Here is a 13,861-nt window from a genome sequence, read left to right as displayed (position 1 = left end):
GTGGCAGGACAAGATTACATCCTGCTGAGAGGACATTCAGAATTCTAGGTGTCAGTATTTTCATGCTGTTAATCCCACCTCTGTTGGCATTTTGGTGCAGTTATTATGGCTGGTGGGTATGATTATGGTGTCAGTATTATGATAGCCAGGATCCCGCATGGACGCCTTTTAACTGGGTCCCATGCTTTGCAAAAGTATTTGCCATGAAAATGTCAAAAGCCTCACATCAGGATGGCCGAGTGGTTAAGGTGTTGGACTTAAGATTCAATGGATTTACATCTGCATGGGATAGATCCCCACTTCTGGTTTGTATTTCAATTTCAGCTAACCAAATGAGGAAGAATTTGTCAATTAGGGAAAACTTTCAAACTATGGTGAAAGTCAATAACTTAAGCTACAGTACTTTGATAAAATAAATATGTTCAATCCATTTTCTCCAAAGAAACTGATTTTCTCTAAAGTAAGTTAACAATGATATCCTAATATCCATTAAAATACCCAGTTATGTAATATTTTAAACTCCAAACAGTACAAAGTTAACCATGCACATCATAATTAACATGAATAGTGCATTAGTATTTGCCATGAAAAGCTCCTGGGCACCACACCAGGATGGCTGCATGGTTAAGGCATTTAACTTAAGATCCAATGGATATATATCTGCATGGGATCAATCCCCAATTCTGGTATGCATGTTAATTTCAGATTCCTAAATATGTACAAGGAATAACTTTATTAATTAAGGACATGTACAAAAGTTGATGTTGCTTGCATTTGTAAACCACCATACTTGTTCCACAAAATCCTTGACATGTGACAGGGCAAAAAAGAATGATAGCAACTATCTACAAATGTTGCTTGTAATCATTCAAAAGAAAGGACAGTCTTGATAGATGAGCAGTTCGAAATGTGGTGAAAATTAATGTCTTTAAACAAATATGGAATTATTATAAAACTTTTTATTCATAAGAGCCTTACTTGTGAAGAATAGAAATATAAGTATCATACTTTTAAAAAAACAACAATTACCAGACTTATGTAATAAGTAACAGTCAAAGCAGTATAAAGTTTGCTGAATAATTGCCCATGCACATTAAAAGATATATATGCTTTGCAATAGTATTTGACATGACAATTGCACCAGGATGTCCGAGTGGTTAAGGCGTTGGACTTAAGATCCAACGGATACATATCCGCGTGGGTTCGATCCCCACTTCTGGTATGCATTTTAATTTCAGCTAACTAAATATTTACGATGAAGATTTCGGCAATTAGGGAAAACTCTCAAAATTATGTGAAAATCATTAACTTAAATTACATTGCTAAAAAAATATTTTCAATCCATTTTTTCAAAGAACCTGGCTTTCTATGAAGAAAAGAAACAATGATATCATAATATCCATTAAAATACCAAAAGTTATGTAATATTTTAAACTCCAAGCGGTTCAAAGTTAACAATGCACAGGAAAATCAACATGAATAGTGCAATAGTATTTGCCATGAAAGTCCCCAGGGCAACATACCAGGGTGGCCGAGTGGTTAAGGCATTGGACTTAAGATTCAATGGATATATATCCGTATGGGTTCGAACCACACTTCTGGTATGTATTTAATTTCGGATTCCTAAATATGTACAAGGAACAATATAATCGAATAGGGAAATGTACAAGAGTCATTTTGTTTACATTTGTAAACTACCATACATGTTCCACAAAAGCATTGAAATGTGACAGTGCAAATAAACTTATGTAATAATTTAGACTCCAAACAGTACAAAGTTTGCATAAAAGTTGACCATGCACATTAACATATACATATGCAATGGGGTTCAGAATGTAATCATGATGGACTGGATGCCTATGGTCAGAATACCAACATCAGCAACCTGACCATTAAAATCCTGACAGCCCTGCAGTTAATACCATAACCCTTCCATGTTCCCTGCCCTAACCCTAATCCTCCCTTTTGGGTGTCTAACCCTTACACCCTCTCCTTGGGTGCCTAAACCTTACCCTCCCCGGGATGCCTAACACTAACCCTCCATTCCCCAATGCCTAAAGCTAATGCTCCCTGCTTGGTGTCTAACACTAACCTCCTCTTCTAAGTGACTAAACCAAACCCTCCCTCCCTGGTACCTAACTCTAACCTACCTGTCCCTACACCGTAACCCCCCTTCTAATGCCTAAACCTAACCTCCCCCCTCCCCGTGGCAGGACAAGATTACATCCTGCTGAGAGGACATTCAGAATTCTAGGTGTCAGTATTTTCATGCTGTTAATCCCACCTCTGTTGGCATTTTGGTGCAGTTATTATGGCTGGTGGGTATGATTATGGTGTCAGTATTATGATAGCCAGGATCCCGCATGGACGCCTTTTAACTGGGTCCCATGCTTTGCAAAAGTATTTGCCATGAAAATGTCAAAAGCCTCACATCAGGATGGCCGAGTGGTTAAGGTGTTGGACTTAAGATTCAATGGATTTACATCTGCATGGGATAGATCCCCACTTCTGGTTTGTATTTCAATTTCAGCTAACCAAATGAGGAAGAATTTGTCAGTTAGGGAAAACTTTCAAACTATGGTGAAAGTCAATAACTTAAGCTACAGTACTTTGATCAAAAAATATTTTCAATCCATTTTCTCCAAAGAAACTGATTTTTTATAAAGAAAGTAAACAATGATATCCTAATATCCATTAAAATATCCAGTTATGTAATATTTTAAACTCCAAACAGTACAAAGTTAACCATGCACATCATAATTAACATGAATGGTGCATTAGTATTTGCCATGAAAAGCTCCTGGGCACCACACCAGGATGGCTGCATGGTTAAGGCATTTGACTTTAGATCCAATGGATATATATCTGCATGGTATCAAACCACAATTCTGGTAAGCATGTTAATTTCAGATTCCTAAATATGTACAAGGAATAACTTTATTAATTAAGGACATGTACAAAAGTTGATGTTGCTTGCATTTGTAAACCACCATACTTGTTCCACAAAATCCTTGACATGTGACAGGGCAAAAAAGAATGATAGCAACTATCTACAAATGTTGCTTGTAATCATTCAAAAGAAAGGACAGTCTTGATAGATGAGCAGTTCGAAATGTGGTGAAAATTAATGTCTTTAAACAAATATGGAATTATTATAAAACTTTTTATTCATAAGAGCCTTACTTGTGAAGAATAGAAATATAAGTATCATACTTTTAAAAAAACAACAATTACCAGACTTATGTAATAAGTAACAGTCAAAGCAGTATAAAGTTTGCTGAATAATTGCCCATGCACATTAAAAGATATATATGCTTTGCAATAGTATTTGACATGACAATCACACCAGGATGGCCGAGTGGTTAAGGCGTTGGACTTAAGATCCAATGGATACATATCCGCGTGGGTTCGATCCCCACTTCTGGTATGCATTTTAATTTCAGCTAACTAAATATTTACGATGAAGATTTTGGCAATTAGGGAAAACTCTCAAAATTATGTGAAAATCATTAACTTAAATTACATTGCTAAAAAAATATTTTCAATCCATTTTTTCAAAGAACCTGGCTTTCTATGAAGAAAAGAAACAATGATATCATAATATCCATTAAAATACCAAAAGTTATGTAATATTTTAAACTCCAAGCGGTTCAAAGTTAACAATGCACAGGAAAATAAACATGAATAGTGCACTAGTATTTGCCATGAAAGTACCCAGGGCAACATACCAGGATGGCCGAGTGGTTAGGGCGTTGGACTTAAGATCCAATGGATATATATCCGCATGGGTTCAAACCCTATTTCTGGTATGTATTTTAATTTCGGATTCCTAAATATGTACAAGGAACAATATAATCGAATAGGGAAATGTACAAGAGTCATTTTGTTTACATTTGTAAACTACCATACATGTTCCACAAAACCATTGAAATGTGACAGTGCAAATAAACTTATGTAATAATTTAGACTCCAAACAGTACAAAGTTTGCATAAAAGTTGACCATGCACATTAACATATACATATGCAATGGGGTTCAGAATGTAATCCTGATGGACTGGATGCCTATGGTCAGAATACCGACATCAGCAACCTGACCATTAAAATCCTGACAGCCCTGCAGTTAATACCATAACCCTTCCATGTTCCCTGTCCTAACCCTAATCCTCCCTTTTGGGTGTCTAACCCTTACACCCTCTCCTTGGGTGCCTAAACCTTACCCTCCCCGGGATGCCTAACACTAACCCTCCATTCCCCAATGCCTAAAGCTAATGCTCCCTGCTTGGTGTCTAACACTAACCTCCTCTTCTAAGTGACTAAACCAAACCCTCCCTCCCTGGTACCTAACTCTAACCTACCTGTCCCTACACCGTAACCCCCCTTCTAATGCCTAAACCTAACCTCCCCCCTCCCCGTGGCAGGACAAGATTACATCCTGCTGAGAGGACATTCAGAATTCTAGGTGTCAGTATTTTCATGCTGTTAATCCCACCTCTGTTGGCATTTTGGTGCCGTTATTATGGCTGGTGGGTATGATTATGGTGTCAGTATTATGATAGCCAGGATCCCGCATGGAAGCCTTTTAACTGGGTCCCATGCTTTGCAAAAGTATTTGCCATGAAAATGTCAAAAGCCTCACATCAGGATGGCCGAGTGGTTAAGGTGTTGGACTTAAGATTCAATGGATTTACATCTGCATGGGATAGTTCCCCACTTCTGGTTTGTATTTCAATTTCAGCTAACCAAATGAGGAAGAATTTGTCAGTTAGGGAAAACTTTCAAACTATGGTGAAAGTCAATAACTTAAGCTACAGTACTTTGATCAAAAAATATTTTCAATCCATTTTCTCCAAAGAAACTGATTTTTTATAAAGAAAGTAAACAATGATATCCTAATATCCATTAAAATATCCAGTTATGTAATATTTTAAACTCCAAACAGTACAAAGTTAACCATGCACATCATAATTAACATGAATGGTGCATTATTATTTGCCATGAAAAGCTCCTGGGCACCACACCAGGATGGCTGCATGGTTAAGGCATTTGACTTTAGATCCAATGGATATATATCTGCATGGTATCAAACCACAATTCTGGTATGCATGTTAATTTCAGATTCCTAAATATGTACAAGGAATAACTTTATTAATTAAGGACATGTACAAAAGTTGATGTTGCTTGCATTTGTAAACCACCATACTTGTTCCACAAAATCCTTGACATGTGACAGGGCAAAAAAGAATGATAGCAACTATCTACAAATGTTGATTGTAATCATTCAAAAGAAAGGACAGTCTTGATAGATGAGCAGTTCGAAATGTGGTGAAAATTAATGTCTTTAAACAAATATGGAATTATTATAAAACTTTTTATTCATAAGAGCCTTACTTGTGAAGAATAGAAATATAAGTATCATACTTTTAAAAAAACAACAATTACCAGACTTATGTAAGAAGTAACAGTCAAAGCAGTATAAAGTTTGCTGAATAATTGCCCATGCACATTAAAAGATATATATGCTTTGCAATAGTATGTGACATGACAATCACACCAGGATGGCCGAGTGGTTAAGGCGTTGGACTTAAGATCCAATGGATACATATCCGCGTGGGTTCGATCCCCACTTCTGGTATGCATTTTAATTTCAGCTAACTAAATATTTACTATGAAGATTTCGGCAATTAGGGAAAACTCTCAAAATTCTGAGAAAATCATTAACTTACATTACATTGCTAAAAAAATATTTTCAATCCATTTTTTCAAAGAACCTGGCTTTCTATGAAGAAAAGAAACAATGATATCATAATATCCATTAAAATACCAAAAGTTATGTAATATTTTAAACTCCAAGCGGTTCAAAGTTAACAATGCACAGGAAAATAAACATGAATAGTGCAATAGTATTTGCCATGAAAGTCCCCAGGGCAACATACCAGGATGGCCGAGTGGTTAAGGCGTTGGACTTAAGATCCAATGGATATATATCCGCGTGGGTTCGAACCCCACTTCTGGTATGTATTTTAATTTCGGATTCCTAAATATGTACAAGGAACAATATAATCGAATAGGGAAATGTACAAGAGTCATTTTGTTTACATTTGTAAACTACCATACATGTTCCACAAAAGCATTGAAATGTGACAGTGCAAATAAACGTATGTAATAATTTAGACTCCAAACAGTACAAAGTTTGCATAAAAGTTGACCATGCACATTAACATATACATATGCAATGGGGTTCAGAATGTAATCCTGATGGACTGGATGCCTATGGTCAGAATACCGACATCAGCAACCTGACCATTAAAATCCTGACAGCCCTGCAGTTAATACCATAACCCTTCCATGTTCCCTGCCCTAACCCTAATCCTCCCTTTTGGGTGTCTAACCCTTACACCCTCTCATTGGGTGCCTAAACCTTACCCTCCCCGGGATGCCTAACACTAACCCTCCATTCCCCAATGCCTAAAGCTAATGCTCCCTGTTTGGTGTCTAACACTAACCTCCTCTTCTAAGTGACTAAACCAAAGCCTCCCTCCCTGGTACCTAACTCTAACCTACCTGTCCCTACACCGTAACCCCCCTTCTAATGCCTAAACCTAACCTCCCCCCTCCCCGTGGCAGGACAAGATTACATCCTGCTGAGAGGACATTCAGAATTCTAGGTGTCAGTATTTTCATGCTGTTAATCCCACCTCTGTTGGCATTTTGGTGCCGTTATTATGGCTGGTGGGTAAGATTATGGTGTCAGTATTATGATAGCCAGGATCCCGCATGGAAGCCTTTTAACTGGGTCCCATGCTTTGCAAAAGTATTTGCCATGAAAATGTCAAAAGCCTCACATCAGGATGGCCGAGTGGTTAAGGTGTTGGACTTAAGATTCAATGGATTTACATCTGCATGGGATAGATCCCCACTTCTGGTTTGTATTTCAATTTCAGCTAACCAAATGAGGAAGAATTTGTCAATTAGGGAAAACTTTCAAACTATGGTGAAAGTCATTAACTTAAGCTACAGTACTTTGATAAAAAAAATATTTTCAATCCATTTTCTCCAAAGAAACTGATTTTCTCTAAAGTAAGTTAACAATGATATCCTAATATCCATTAAAATACCCAGTTATGTAATATTTTAAACTCCAAACAGTACAAAGTTAACCATGCACATCATAATTAACATGAATAGTGCATTAGTATTTGCCATGAAAAGCTCCTGGGCACCACACCAGGATGGCTGCATGGTTAAGGCATTTGACTTAAGATCCAATGGATATATATCTGCATGGGATCAAACCCCCATTCTGGTATGCATGTTAATTTCAGATTCCTAAATATGTACAAGGAATAACTTTATTAATTAAGGACATGTACAAAAGTTGATGTTGCTTGCATTTGTAAACCACCATACTTGTTCCACAAAATCCTTGACATGTGACAGGGCAAAAAAGAATGATAGCAACTATCTACAAATGTTGCTTGTAATCATTCAAAAGAAAGGACAGTCTTGATAGATGAGCAGTTCGAAATGTGGTGAAAGTTAATGTCTTTAAACAAATATGGAATTATTATAAAACTTTTTATTCATAAGAGCCTTACTTGTGAAGAATAGAAATATAAGTATCATACTTTTAAAAAAACAACAATTACCAGACTTATGTAATAAGTAACAGTCAAAGCAGTATAAAGTTTGCTGAATAATTGCCCATGCACATTAAAAGATATATATGCTTTGCAATAGTATTTGACATGACAATTGCACCAGGATGTCCGAGTGGTTAAGGAGTTGGACTTAAGATCCAATGGATACATATCCGCGTGGGTTCGATCCCCACTTCTGGTATGCATTTTAATTTCAGCTAACTAAATATTTACGATGAAGATTTTGGCAATTAGGGAAAACTCTCAAAATCATGTGAAAATCATTAACTTAAATTACATTGCTAAAAAAATATTTTCAATCCATTTTTTCAAAGAACCTGGCTTTCTATGAAGAAAAGAAACAATGATATCATAATATCCATTAAAATACCAAAAGTTATGTAATATTTTAAACTCCAAGCGGTTCAAAGTTAACAATGCACAGGAAAATCAACATGAATAGTGCAATAGTATTTGCCATGAAAGTCCCCAGGGCAACATACCAGGGTGGCCGAGTGGTTAAGGCATTGGACTTAAGATCCAATGGATATATATCCGTATGGGTTCGAACCACACTTCTGGTATGTATTTAATTTCGGATTCCTAAATATGTACAAGGAACAATATAATCGAATAGGGAAATGTACAAGAGTCATTTTGTTTACATTTGTAAACTACCATACATGTTCCACAAAACCATTGAAATGTGACAGTGCAAATAAACTTATGTAATAATTTAGACTCCAAACAGTACAAAGTTTGCATAAAAGTTGACCATGCACATTAACATATACATATGCAATGGGGTTCAGAATGTAATCCTGATGGACTGGATGCCTATGGTCAGAATACCGACATCAGCAACCTGACCATTAAAATCCTGACAGCCCTGCAGTTAATACCATAACCCTTCCATGTTCCCTGTCCTAACCCTAATCCTCCCTTTTGGGTGTCTAACCCTTACACCCTCTCCTTGGGTGCCTAAACCTTACCCTCCCCGGGATGCCTAACACTAACTCTCCATTCCCCAATGCCTAAAGCTAATGCTCCCTGCTTGGTGTCTAACACTAACCTCCTCTTCTAAGTGACTAAACCAAACCCTCCCTCCCTGGTACCTAACTCTAACCTACCTGTCCCTACACCGTAACCCCCCTTCTAATGCCTAAACCTAACCTCCCCCCTCCCCGTGGCAGGACAAGATTACATCCTGCTGAGAGGACATTCAGAATTCTAGGTGTCAGTATTTTCATGCTGTTAATCCAACCTCTGTTGGCATTTTGGTGCAGTTATTATGGCTGGTGGGTATGATTATGGTGTCAGTATTATGATAGCCAGGATCCCGCATGGACGCCTTTTAACTGGGTCCCATGCTTTGCAAAAGTATTTGCCATGAAAATGTCAAAAGCCTCACATCAGGATGGCCGAATGGTTAAGGTGTTGGACTTAAGATTCAATGGATTTACATCTGCATGGGATAGATCCCCACTTCTGGTTTGTATTTCAATTTCAGCTAACCAAATGAGGAAGAATTTGTCAGTTAGGGAAAACTTTCAAACTATGGTGAAAGTCAATAACTTAAGCTACAGTACTTTGATCAAAAAATATTTTCAATCCATTTTCTCCAAAGAAACTGATTTTTTATAAAGAAAGTAAACAATGATATCCTAATATCCATTAAAATATCCAGTTATGTAATATTTTAAACTCCAAACAGTACAAAGTTAACCATGCACATCATAATTAACATGAATGGTGCATTAGTATTTGCCATGAAAAGCTCCTGGGCACCACACCAGGATGGCTGCATGGTTAAGGCATTTGACTTTAGATCCAATGGATATATATCTGCATGGTATCAAACCACAATTCTGGTAAGCATGTTAATTTCAGATTCCTAAATATGTACAAGGAATAACTTTATTAATTAAGGACATGTACAAAAGGTGATGTTGCTTGCATTTGTAAACCACCATACTTGTTCCACAAAATCCTTGACATGTGACAGGGCAAAAAAGAATGATAGCAACTATCTACAAATGTTGCTTGTAATCATTCAAAAGAAAGGACAGTCTTGATAGATGAGCAGTTCGAAATGTGGTGAAAATTAATGTCTTTAAACAAATATGGAATTATTATAAAACTTTTTATTCATAAGAGCCTTACTTGTGAAGAATAGAAATATAAGTATCATACTTTTAAAAAAACAACAATTACCAGACTTATGTAATAAGTAACAGTCAAAGCAGTATAAAGTTTGCTGAATAATTGCCCATGCACATTAAAAGATATATATGCTTTGCAATAGTATTTGACATGACAATCACACCAGGATGGCCGAGTGGTTAAGGCGTTGGACTTAAGATCCAATGGATACATATCCGCGTGGGTTCGATCCCCACTTCTGGTATGCATTTTAATTTCAGCTAACTAAATATTTACGATGAAGATTTTGGCAATTAGGGAAAACTCTCAAAATTATGTGAAAATCATTAACTTAAATTACATTGCTAAAAAAATATTTTCAATCCATTTTTTCAAAGAACCTTGCTTTCTATGAAGAAAAGAAACAATGATATCATAATATCCATTAAAATACCAAAAGTTATGTAATATTTTAAACTCCAAGCGGTTCAAAGTTAACAATGCACAGGAAAATAAACATGAATAGTGCAATAGTATTTGCCATGAAAGTCCCCAGGGCAACATACCAGGATGGCTGAGTGGTTAAGGCGTTGGACTTAAGATCCAATGGATATATATCCGCATGGGTTCAAACCCCATTTCTGGTATGTATTTTAATTTCGGATTCCTAAATATGTACAAGGAACAATATAATCGAATAGGGAAATGTACAAGAGTCATTTTGTTTACATTTGTAAACTACCATACATGTTCCACAAAAGCATTGAAATGTGACAGTGCAAATAAACTTATGTAATAATTTAGACTCCAAACAGTACAAAGTTTGCATAAAAGTTGACCATGCACATTAACATATACATATGCAATGGGGTTCAGAATGTAATCCTGATGGACTGGATGCCTATGGTCAGAATACCGACATCAGCAACCTGACCATTAAAATCCTGACAGCCCTGCAGTTAATACCATAACCCTTCCATGTTCCCTGTCCTAACCCTAATCCTCCCTTTTGGGTGTCTAACCCTTACACCCTCTCCTTGGGTGCCTAAACCTTACCCTCCCCGGGATGCCTAACACTAACCCTCCATTCCCCAATGCCTAAAGCTAATGCTCCCTGCTTGGTGTCTAACACTAACCTCCTCTTCTAAGTGACTAAACCAAACCCTCCCTCCCTGGTACCTAACTCTAACCTACCTGTCCCTACACCGTAACCCCCCTTCTAATGCCTAAACCTAACCTCCCCCCTCCCCGTGGCAGGACAAGATTACATCCTGCTGAGAGGACATTCAGAATTCTAGGTGTCAGTATTTTCATGCTGTTAATCCCACCTCTGTTGGCATTTTGGTGCAGTTATTATGGCTGGTGGGTATGATTATGGTGTCAGTATTATGATAGCCAGGATCCCGCATGGACGCCTTTTAACTGGGTCCCATGCTTTGCAAAAGTATTTGCCATGAAAATGTCAAAAGCCTTATATCAGGATGGCCGAGTGGTTAAGGTGTTGGACTTAAGATTCAATGGATTTACATCTGCATGGGATAGATCCCCACTTCTGGTTTGTATTTCAATTTCAGCTAACCAAATGAGGAAGAATTTGTCAGTTAGGGAAAACTTTCAAACTATGGTGAAAGTCAATAACTTAAGCTACAGTACTTTGATAAAAAAATATTTTCAATCCATTTTCTCCAAAGAAACTGATTTTTTATAAAGAAAGTAAACAATGATATCCTAATATCCATTAAAATATCCAGTTATGTAATATTTTAAACTCCAAACAGTACAAAGTTAACCATGCACATCATAATTAACATGAATGGTGCATTAGTATTTGCCATGAAAAGCTCCTGGGCACCACACCAGGATGGCTGCATGGTTAAGGCATTTGACTTTAGATCCAATGGATATATATCTGCATGGTATCAAACCACAATTCTGGTAAGCATGTTAATTTCAGATTCCTAAATATGTACAAGGAATAACTTTATTAATTAAGGACATGTACAAAAGGTGATGTTGCTTGCATTTGTAAACCACCATACTTGTTCCACAAAATCCTTGACATGTGACAGGGCAAAAAAGAATGATAGCAACTATCTACAAATGTTGCTTGTAATCATTCAAAAGAAAGGACAGTCTTGATAGATGAGCAGTTCGAAATGTGGTGAAAATTAATGTCTTTAAACAAATATGGAATTATTATAAAACTTTTTATTCATAAGAGCCTTACTTGTGAAGAATAGAAATATAAGTATCATACTTTTAAAAAAACAACAATTACCAGACTTATGTAATAAGTAACAGTCAAAGCAGTATAAAGTTTGCTGAATAATTGCCCATGCACATTAAAAGATATATATGCTTTGCAATAGTATTTGACATGACAATCACACCAGGATGGCCGAGTGGTTAAGGCGTTGGACTTAAGATCCAATGGATACATATCCGCGTGAGTTCGATCCCCACTTCTGGTATGCATTTTAATTTCAGCTAACTAAATATTTACGATGAAGATTTTGGCAATTAGGGAAAACTCTCAAAATTATGTGAAAATCATTAACTTAAATTACATTGCTAAAAAAATATTTTCAATCCATTTTTTCAAAGAACCTGGCTTTCTATGAAGAAAAGAAACAATGATATCATAATATCCATTAAAATACCAAAAGTTATGTAATATTTTAAACTCCAAGCGGTTCAAAGTTAACAATGCACAGGAAAATAAACATGAATAGTGCAATAGTATTTGCCATGAAAGTCCCCAGGGCAACATACCAGGATGGCCAAGTGGTTAAGGCGTTGGACTTAAGATCCAATGGATATATATCCGCATGGGTTCAAACCCCATTTCTGGTATGTATTTTAATTTCGGATTCCTAAATATGTACAAGGAACAATATAATCGAATAGGGAAATGTACAAGAGTCATTTTGTTTACATTTGTAAACTACCATACATGTTCCACAAAACCATTGAAATGTGACAGTGCAAATAAACTTATGTAATAATTTAGACTCCAAACAGTACAAAGTTTGCATAAAAGTTGACCATGCACATTAACATATACATATGCAATGGGGTTCAGTATGTAATCCTGATGGACTGGATGCCTATGGTCAGAATACCGACATCAGCAACCTGACCATTAAAATCCTGACAGCCCTGCAGTTAATACCATAACCCTTCCATGTTCCCTGTCCTAACCCTAATCCTCCCTTTTGGGTGTCTAACCCTTACACCCTCTCCTTGGGTGCCTAAACCTTACCCTCCCCGGGATGCCTAACACTAACCCTCCATTCCCCAATGCCTAAAGCTAATGCTCCCTGCTTGGTGTCTAACACTAACCTCCTCTTCTAAGTGACTAAACCAAACCCTCCCTCCCTGGTACCTAACTCTAACCTACCTGTCCCTACACCGTAACCCCCCTTCTAATGCCTAAACCTAACCTCCCCCCTCCCCGTGGCAGGACAAGATTACATCCTGCTGAGAGGACATTCAGAATTCTAGGTGTCAGTATTTTCATGCTGTTAATCCCACCTCTGTTGGCATTTTGGTGCCGTTATTATGGCTGGTGGGTATGATTATGGTGTCAGTATTATGATAGCCAGGATCCCGCATGGAAGCCTTTTAACTGGGTCCCATGCTTTGCAAAAGTATTTGCCATGAAAATGTCAAAAGCCTCACATCAGGATGGCCGAGTGGTTAAGGTGTTGGACTTAAGATTCAATGGATTTACATCTGCATGGGATAGTTCCCCACTTCTGGTTTGTATTTCAATTTCAGCTAACCAAATGAGGAAGAATTTGTCAGTTAGGGAAAACTTTCAAACTATGGTGAAAGTCAATAACTTAAGCTACAGTACTTTGATCAAAAATATTTTCAATCCATTTTCTCCAAAGAAACTGATTTTTTATAAAGAAAGTAAACAATGATATCCTAATATCCATTAAAATATCCAGTTATGTAATATTTTAAACTCCAAACAGTACAAAGTTAACCATGCACATCATAATTAACATGAATGGTGCATTAGTATTTGCCATGAAAAGCTCCTGGGCACCACACCAGGATGGCTGCATGGTTA

General features: G+C 37.0%; 12 non-coding genes across 12 annotated transcripts; all 12 read left to right on the top strand.

The window, feature by feature from the left end:
- The first annotated feature begins 1,139 nt into the window (after nucleotides 1–1,139).
- On the top strand, nucleotides 1,140–1,222 carry TRNAL-UAA (transfer RNA leucine (anticodon UAA)). The gene has a single exon. It is a non-coding gene; the product is annotated as a tRNA-Leu (tRNA).
- A 299-nt stretch (nucleotides 1,223–1,521) lies between these two features.
- Nucleotides 1,522–1,604, top strand: TRNAL-UAA (transfer RNA leucine (anticodon UAA)). Its single transcript has one exon. It is a non-coding gene; the product is annotated as a tRNA-Leu (tRNA).
- Nucleotides 1,605–3,344: 1,740 nt separating this feature from the next.
- TRNAL-UAA (transfer RNA leucine (anticodon UAA)) lies at nucleotides 3,345–3,427 on the top strand. The gene has a single exon. It is a non-coding gene; the product is annotated as a tRNA-Leu (tRNA).
- A 299-nt stretch (nucleotides 3,428–3,726) lies between these two features.
- Nucleotides 3,727–3,809, top strand: TRNAL-UAA (transfer RNA leucine (anticodon UAA)). Its single transcript has one exon. It is a non-coding gene; the product is annotated as a tRNA-Leu (tRNA).
- A 1,741-nt stretch (nucleotides 3,810–5,550) lies between these two features.
- On the top strand, nucleotides 5,551–5,633 carry TRNAL-UAA (transfer RNA leucine (anticodon UAA)). The gene has a single exon. It is a non-coding gene; the product is annotated as a tRNA-Leu (tRNA).
- Nucleotides 5,634–5,932: 299 nt separating this feature from the next.
- On the top strand, nucleotides 5,933–6,015 carry TRNAL-UAA (transfer RNA leucine (anticodon UAA)). Its single transcript has one exon. It is a non-coding gene; the product is annotated as a tRNA-Leu (tRNA).
- A 1,742-nt stretch (nucleotides 6,016–7,757) lies between these two features.
- Nucleotides 7,758–7,840, top strand: TRNAL-UAA (transfer RNA leucine (anticodon UAA)). Its single transcript has one exon. It is a non-coding gene; the product is annotated as a tRNA-Leu (tRNA).
- Nucleotides 7,841–8,139: 299 nt separating this feature from the next.
- On the top strand, nucleotides 8,140–8,222 carry TRNAL-UAA (transfer RNA leucine (anticodon UAA)). The gene has a single exon. It is a non-coding gene; the product is annotated as a tRNA-Leu (tRNA).
- Nucleotides 8,223–9,962: 1,740 nt separating this feature from the next.
- Nucleotides 9,963–10,045, top strand: TRNAL-UAA (transfer RNA leucine (anticodon UAA)). The gene has a single exon. It is a non-coding gene; the product is annotated as a tRNA-Leu (tRNA).
- A 299-nt stretch (nucleotides 10,046–10,344) lies between these two features.
- On the top strand, nucleotides 10,345–10,427 carry TRNAL-UAA (transfer RNA leucine (anticodon UAA)). Its single transcript has one exon. It is a non-coding gene; the product is annotated as a tRNA-Leu (tRNA).
- Nucleotides 10,428–12,168: 1,741 nt separating this feature from the next.
- Nucleotides 12,169–12,251, top strand: TRNAL-UAA (transfer RNA leucine (anticodon UAA)). Its single transcript has one exon. It is a non-coding gene; the product is annotated as a tRNA-Leu (tRNA).
- Nucleotides 12,252–12,550: 299 nt separating this feature from the next.
- Nucleotides 12,551–12,633, top strand: TRNAL-UAA (transfer RNA leucine (anticodon UAA)). Its single transcript has one exon. It is a non-coding gene; the product is annotated as a tRNA-Leu (tRNA).
- Nucleotides 12,634–13,861: the final 1,228 nt, after the last annotated feature.

Source organism: Pseudophryne corroboree, unplaced genomic scaffold (assembly GCF_028390025.1).
Source record: "Pseudophryne corroboree isolate aPseCor3 unplaced genomic scaffold, aPseCor3.hap2 scaffold_513, whole genome shotgun sequence".
Classification (NCBI taxonomy): domain Eukaryota; kingdom Metazoa; phylum Chordata; class Amphibia; order Anura; family Myobatrachidae; genus Pseudophryne; species Pseudophryne corroboree.
The sequence above is the reverse complement of the archived record's forward strand: the minus strand, read 5'-3'. Positions and strand labels throughout refer to the sequence as shown.